Consider the following 8,532-nt stretch of genomic DNA (forward strand, 5'->3'; position numbering starts at 1 on the left):
AAACCATATAGCAGCAGTTCTTCTCTGTCCTACAGGGTCGCTGCTATGAGCTAGAATCAACTGGACTGCAATGGCAGATGGATTTGGCTTTTCCTGAAGCTGACTCAGGCCCAACTTCCATATGATACTTTTTTTTTCAAGCACCCTCTGTTTAACCATTGTATTCTTTCAGTGCCTCAATTGTGAATTCTAAGGGAAAATACTCTCATTAATTGATTGGCCCACCTTGGTTTTGATGTTCATCTGTGATCCAATTAGGTAATGGCCATGGTTTGGGATCAAATGGTAAGCAAGTCTACCTCACTCAGAGGTTATGGGTGGAACAAGTTCCCAAAGAATAGTTTTGGCAAGGTAACTGTGATTTGCCTATCTAATATATTAATGGAAGCTTTGGTGGCATAGTACCTAAGGCATTTGACTGCTAACCAGAAGGCTGGCAGTTCAAACCCACCAGCCACTCCTCAGAAGGAAGACTGGGCAGTCTATTTCCATATAGATACCGCCTTGGAAACCCAAGAAGGTGTCGCTATGAGTGGAATCAACTCTATGGCAGTGAAATATATTTGCTATAGCTAATAATATATACCCATAAACCCTGATAAACTCATGCTACCCTCACAGAATCATTTCAGACCCAGAAGAGAACCTCCTCATTTTCTGAATTAGGAGACAGGAGTAGAGATATTATGTGACTTGCCTAAGGTTATATAGTCGGCAATTGGCACAGCTACAGCTGGAACCCAAGTTACCTGACTCCTAATCAAATATTCTTTCTAATGTAGCTCACTGCAGTAAAAGAATTAACAAAATATTTTTAAAGAAATGCAGTTCCATTATTTCAAACAGACACAGTAATATAAATGAGCCTAAAGAAATTTCTACTTTAATGTACAGATAAGAATTAATCATAAAAAGTATATCGAGTTTTTATTTTAAGTAAGTTATTTCAAAAATTTTCTAAAGCAATACATTTTACTAAGCACTTTATACCATCCCTTTCCAATCTTTGTTACTCTATTCATCTTCTAAAACAACATTTTGTTCTCTGAAATATGAAGGAAAAGTAACCTCCTACACAATCTTTGTATAACTGATTGCAAATACTAGGATCCAAATTAATTAATTTAACTGTTTATCTGATAAAATACTGTGGCAAAATGTAATTCTAAAATCTATGAAAAGAAATGGATTGATATTCTGTTAGCACAGGCTGGTATCTATGTATAAACAATAAAATAGTAATGTACAAGGGAGCAACATGCAGTTAAAGCAAGCATAAAACAGATGTGCCATAAGTATGAGTTAATGGGCATTGAGACCATAATGTTGATATATTTACATTTCCAATAAATTATTCCCTCAAATATCCAGTTGTTTTGCATGTGATGAGCATATTTCTAAGTATAAAATATGACTTTCTCTTGTTTTGGCATCTTCTCCCCTCCGGTAGGGATCATGCTAATAGTGTCAAAACTCTTTCCTAATAACCTGGCTTGACTGTCAAGTTTATTTCCAAACAACTGAATGTTTTGTTTGTGCCAAGATACTAACCTGTGATTTAATAATATGGCCAACAAACAGTTTGAGTTTCACAATAAAGTGGCAAGGAATTGCTCGTGGAGTCTACTGCCATTTGCCTTGTTCTATGATGAGCAATGTCTGAGGAACAGAACTCAAAGTTTGCTTAGCAGGGAATCTATACGAGTCTTTTCTTTTTCCATAACCAGTCAGCTAATACTGCACCCAGGGCCAGGAGTTCTTTTGTCATCAGGAATAAAATTAGAGAAACCAGGTTGGCCCACATCCATCAACCCATGGCACCATGTAACAACTTAGCCTTGTATTTATGAATACTATGAAAATATTGCTTATGAATGAACTGTATTGGTTATGAAAATTATAGAATAGGAATTCTATCTCTGTAAACAGCTAATATGAGAGTACAGGGCATTAGATTTATCAGTGTTCTGAAGATGAAGCATTATATGGAGGGGGTAGAGTAGTGCCCAGAGGAAAGGTATTTGAATGACAAGAGCCAGACTACACAGAATATGTATTGAGTGGCCAAAAGCACAGATGAGAAAGAGAAGGGTCTCATCATTGTTAGAGACTCCCAACTGGGACAAAGTGAAAATATCAATAATCCATATCATGACTTTACACACAGATGATGTCTTTGATTGTCCCAAAATGGGACAGGTCCATGAACAACTGTTCAATGAGAAGTGCACTTAGTCTTCACTGACCTGTCAATCATGCCAACAGTTGTCCTGAACATCCAGAAATATTCTGTACAACACAGGAGTCTCCTTGTCTTGTCAGTGCCAAGCAAGCTATGCACGCTAACAAATGAAAAACAATACACCTGGAAAGAAATGCAACTGCAAGGGTTATAGAGTCTAAAATACATGGATTTGAAGATGGTAATAGTGGGAAATAAAGAGTGGAGGCAGCAATAGGCCAGGACTAATCAGGAAATCTTCACAGAGAGGTTGAGTCCAGATCAAGTTGAGTCCAAAGTGAAGAGAGAGTTCGTCATTATTCAGAGACAGAGATGAGTAAGCCTAAAAGATTCAATATTTGTTTTTACTTCCTGCTTTTGACTGGATTAGCCAGTCATCCAGGGTCCTCAAGGTTTTTGTTAAATTCTCTGGACACCTGCTTTTATATCGCTTTAGATCCTCTCTGAAGCTTTGATCTGGGTATATTCCAGCCTAATTTCCTCTGCCAGGCCCAGGGTCACTTCCTTATTGATTACAGTTGTTTTTCAAACTGACCTCTAAAAGCATTCCAGATTGAAGGGTCAAGTCCACCTTGGAAGAAAGATCTGGCGATCAGCTTCTGAAAAATCAGCCATTGAAAACCCTATGGAGCACAATCCTACTCTAGCATCTGGGCATGCTAGGAGTCAGAACTGAGTCAATGGCTAATGCTTTTGCTTTGTTTTGAGTCAAATGAGAGTCCCATCTTCCTCTCAGATAGGCCATTTTCCTATAGTTCAGAAGCCTAACAATGGCCCTGCAGTGGGTCCATGCAGAGGACAAGTCTCACTTCTTAGGCCTTTCCTAGTCTTCACTGACCGGTCTCACCTGCTTCTGTAAAGATTACAGCCTTGGCTACCCTATGGGGCAGTTTCATTCCATTGTTACCTCCCACCCCTCCCTCCCACCTCCACCCACACTTTTCTCCTAGGAAACAAAGACAGATTGCTGCTTTTCTAACTTTTTATGAGTATTCTTTCCTTGTTTTAGATCAGAGAACAAAGTAGCAGAAAATCTATGATATTTAGTATATTGTTGGACTGGGGAAAAAAAAAAAAACCTCTATACTCTATCTAATCCTTATAGTCATCTTTCTCAAAGACTTTAATTAAAGATATGCAGAGCAAGGCAGACAATTTTTTTTTCATCACCTCCAAGAACCTGAGCTTTGATCTTCTTCTGACAAGCATTAATTCAACAAATGCCAAAAAAACGACTGGACTCAGAAATAAAACACCTACCTTTGTTTATGGTTCGAACTCACCAGCCACTCCACAGGAGAAAGATGTTGCATTGTACTTCCTTAAAGATTACAGCCTTGGAAACCCTATCGGGTACTTCTGCACTGTCCTACAGGGTTGCTATGTATCCAAATCGACTCCATGGCAGTGGGTTTGGTTTTGGTTTACCTGAGGCTCAGTGTCTTTGCTTCACAGAATTACTATCCAATCCTGGTATAGAGAGACAGTTTCTGTTGCAAACTGACCTAAGCCAATTTGATATGCACATCTCTTAGCTTATTTATGGTAGATAGGCCTTGTCACTGAGCAAATCTGAGGTGAGTGAGCATTAGCAACTTTCCCAAAAACTCACCTGCCAGCTTATAATGAAAGCAAGTCTAAGACCAAATTCTGTCAAACATACATTAATTAAACACTCCTTTTCTGGCAGGCACTAAATCCATCATAACTCTGCTCTAAAAAAGCTCAGGAAAGGCTGCCCTCTGTCCTTTTAGGTGCTCCTCCAACTACCTTCCATGAAAGGAAACTCAAGCAGACACAACACTTACTCTAACCAAAAAACCAAACCCATTGCCGTCCAGTCAATTCCAACACATAGTGACCCTGGAGAATGGAATAAAACTGCCCTATAGGGTAGCCAAGGCTGTAATCTTTACAGAAGCAAATCACCTCATCTTTTTCTGACAGAGCAGCTGGTGGGTTCGAATCTCCAGCCTTTCGCCTAGTAGGCAAGTGCTTAACCACTGTACCACCAGGGTGCCTTACACTTACTCTAGAGGCATAATTTTATTATCCTCATAGTCAAATGCCTTAGTCACTATACCACTAGAGCTCCTTAGTCAATATTAGGCAACCAGAAATCTCTAGAATCTAGACCAGATGATAAAACCCTTTCACCAGTTCTGGAGACAGACTCTGAAATACTGTCACCAGTATCTGTGTCTGTGTCTTGAAAACCTCTCATTTATCCAGCAAGAACCCATTTCTAACAATCCCTTATGCTAATTAACAGGCAAGAAATTTTGACAATAAAAGCCTATTTTTGACATTCTTTATGCTAATTAGCAGAAGCCTCAGGTGTTGACAGAACTAGAATAACAGAAGCACTGGAAAAACCTGGCTCTGAAATCCTAGCTTTCCTGAGAAAACCTAGTTGACAACTTCTGAAGTGTGGAGTAGCCCTGCCCTAATCTGGTTTTAGGAGTCTCTGGGTGGCACAAATGGTTAAGAGGTCAACTACTAGCCGAAAGGTTGGTGGTCCAAACCCACCCAGTGGCATCTTGGACAACAGGCTTGGCTATCTGCTTCCAGAAGTTCACACAGCCTTGAGAACCCTACAGAGCAGTTCCACTTTGCCCACATGGGATCGCCTGGAGGCAGAATCAACTTGATGGCAACTAACAACAGCAACCTGGTCAGTGTTGATGTGGCGTTTTACTTCGAACAACATAAAATTGAAGCTTAATCTGATTCACACATACAGAATCAAATGCTGTCTATGCTGAGGTATTTTAACATAAATTATAAAAGTTACAGCATTCAGCTGCCACAGGAATGGCAGTCTGAGTTGAAAACTGGGATGTTAACACACACACACACACACACACACACACCATTAATCAAGGAAAAGTTTCTTGACTGTTTTGGTGATTATTTCAGGACTCAACCTGAGTGGGGTTTGGGATAGTGTACCTTAAGGTCTTTTCAACCCTACAATTCCAGTGTGAAATCACTGCCCTGGAACTGTATTTACAGCTGTGTTGTCAAAAACTTTCTAGGGGCTCTGGAGAGAGATGACCCAAATGTTTTCTCAGAGATAGCTCTCCTGCTTCTCTGTCAGGAAGGTGAGTTTGAGATTTCATTTCCATGGCAGGGTATGTACATAGTGATGGTACTAAATGATTTGGATTCTGGTTCTGGTTTTTCTTCATCTTTGGCATTTAAAAGGTCTCTGTATCACCAGTAAGTTTGAAACTATAAATTCAGCCACTATTCAATGTTTGGGAGCTCTGGTAGCATAGTGCCTAAGGCAGTTGACTCTGCTAACCAGAAGGTTGATGGTTCCAACCCACCAGCCACACTCCTCAGAAGGAAGGTTGGGTAATCTACTTCCATAGTGATACTGCCTTGGAAACCCAAGGAGGCATTGGAAGGAGTCAGATCCCACTCGATGGCAGTGGTATTTGATGTTATGCTAACAATGCCCAGAACTCCTTGGAGATACCATATGATTCTTCCACTACTGCCCTGTATGACAGTGCTAGGTACAGTTCCTACTGTCTTCATAGAACATTATTTAAGTAGTCTTTGACAAGGCCTACCGTCCTGGTGGTACAACTGGTTAAGTGCTTGGCTGCTAACGGAAAGGTTAGTGGTTCAAGCCCACCCGCAGCTCTGTGGGAGAAAGACCTAACCGTGCTCCCATGAAGATTACAGTCTAGAAAACTCTATGATGCAGCTCTACTCTCTCACATGGGGTTGCTATGAGTCAGAATTAACTCAATGGCACCTACTAACAACACTGCATATTGTAGGGGGAAGCATACTTACCTGCCAGTTTCCTCCTCTCGTTACCCCCTTCCCTAACCAACAGAACACACATAGACAACTTGGCTCAGTACTGCACTGCGTTACATTCCAAAATCCTAATTAAGATTTCTTAACTGAAATTTAAATTGAGGTTTATAATTTAATTTATAGCAGACAATCTTATCCTGAAGCTAGTAATAATAGTAGCAAGTAACAAACTACAAAAGCAGAGGTTTGTGGTTTGTTAAACAAGTGCCTTTTGTCCCTTCCTCTTTTCCATCTAATTGATGGAAAATCAGAGAATCAAAAGATTTAAAAAAAAGGGAGAAGGCTAAGGTTATTTGATTAGCTCCCCATGGCTCATTACTGTTGGTGAAGAAAGGTGTCATCTACAGAGAGTAGAGAAAGTCCAAGGGGCTCTCTGGATATGCAGACAGGCAGAGCTCCAAAGTGGAAGCAGTCCTTGGAGCTGCTATATCTAAGTGGCTTGCTGAAAACTTTTATGCATTCAATTGGATGTAGACAAAGGCAGGACCTAGACCATTTCCCAATTGTCAGACTATATATTCCTAAATTGTTGTTGTTGTTGTTGCTATGTGCCATCGAGTCAGACCTGACTCACAGCGACCCCTCCTTGGGTTTCCAAGGCGGTATCATTATGGAAGTAGATTGCCACACCTTCCTTCCGAGGAGTGGCAAGTGGGTTTGAACCGCCAGCCTCCTTCTGGTTAGCAGTCAAGTGCCTTAGGCACTATGCTACCAGAGCTCCTAAATTAAGATGGCATTATTACAAATATTATTGTTATTACAAATTATTACAAATATTCCTAAATTAAGGTGGCATTATTACAAATATTAAAGAACTCTGGTAGCACAGTGACTAAGGTCTCTGACTGCCAAGCAGAAGGCTTGTGGTTCAAACCCACCAGCCACTCTGCTGAAGCAAGACTGGGCGATCTACTTCCGTAAAGATTTACTGTCTCAGAAACCCAAGCGCGGTCGCTATGAGTCAGAATCGACTGCATGGCAGTGGGTTTGGTTTGGTTTGGTTTATTACAAGTATTATACATAGCAAAGAGTGGGGTGATCAGTGAATCAGGATGGACTCTTAAATCCCTCTCTGTCACAATTTTATAGATTGTTAATGACTTGAAACAATGGCTAACTTTGGTACGTGCTTTATCCTTATGGGGGAAGATAAAGTTTAAGATATGTTCACTTGTCCTGCAGTGAAGGTAAGTTAGCAATTCCCTCTGCACTTCCACCCCGTCAGATATTTTTCATTCACTTCTCTCCTTATCATTCTTTTCCTCTTACCACCCCTGGATTGAGTGTACAACTGTCCATTCTGTTGTGCATTTACAGGTGTATGAGAAAATGGGAGCAGAAAGCTCAGGCTACAGTAACTCCCTGGACCAGCTTCCTCTGGACCAAAATTCAGTACTTGCTTTTGAGGCATGTTTTGAAAGCAACGAAAATGCTAAATTAATAGCCCCTTTCATGGTCACTTGCAATTCTCATTAATAAAACTGTCCTGCAATTTTTATTATCTTCATTGTACAGATGGGGGGCTATGGACTTAAAGAGGTTATATAATATAGGTCTATCTCATTTCCAAACCAGCTGTGCTGTTTCACCTCGTACCACTTGTCCTCTTGGACCACTCTATAGTACTCTCTTCTGGTCAGTCCAGCTGCCAGAAGTTCAGCTCACTATATCTGAGCTCCCAAGCCAATGCCTTATGCACCTCTTATCAGAGAAGTGACCACACTTAAATTCATTGTGCATTTATTGCCTGATAGCTTCCCTCATGAGCACTGTGAGCTCCTCAAGGCCAGCAGCAACCAGGTCTCAGATATCCCTTTGTGTCTAGATGTTGCATAGTTTCCAGTACATAACAAGAGGTGCTTGATACATGTTTTTTGAATAAATGAATAAGCACTGGAGAATTTCAAGAGGAAGAAAGAAATAGCAGAGAAACTAGATTTACTTGCCCACTAACTGCTGTACAGTGCAGCAATCTTTATTGTTGGAAATAAAGAATATCAGAATAAATAGAGTTGGCCAAAAGCATTTTTCCAGGTCCTATTTTGTGGGTAAAAATCATGTAAATAACTGTAGTAATCAATCTATTAAAGAGCATCAAGAAAGGGAAGGTCCTTTTTTTTTTTTTTTTTTTTGGAAGGGAAGCTCTTAAGAAGGCTTTTTGCTAATCAACTCAGCTTCTTGATTGCTTCAAGAAGACTTTTGTTGAGCTGGGTCAGCCTTACATGGAGGTAAATTAGGCAATGTCTACATGGTTTGATTTGAGGCATGTCAGGGAAGATCTCTCTGATTAAAAACCTCTCTCCACTGTAACACTCATGTTGTTGTTGTTAAGTGCCGTCGAGTCATTTCCGACTCATAGCGACACCATGCACAGCAGAACGAAACACTGCCCGATCCCGCGCCAGCCCCACAATCCCTGCTATACTTGAACCCATCATCGCAGCCACCGTGTC

The sequence above is a fragment of the Orycteropus afer genome, unplaced genomic scaffold (assembly GCF_000298275.1).
Source record: "Orycteropus afer afer isolate SDZICR_OR568_19922 unplaced genomic scaffold, OryAfe1.0 scaffold00253, whole genome shotgun sequence".
NCBI lineage: Eukaryota > Metazoa > Chordata > Mammalia > Tubulidentata > Orycteropodidae > Orycteropus > Orycteropus afer.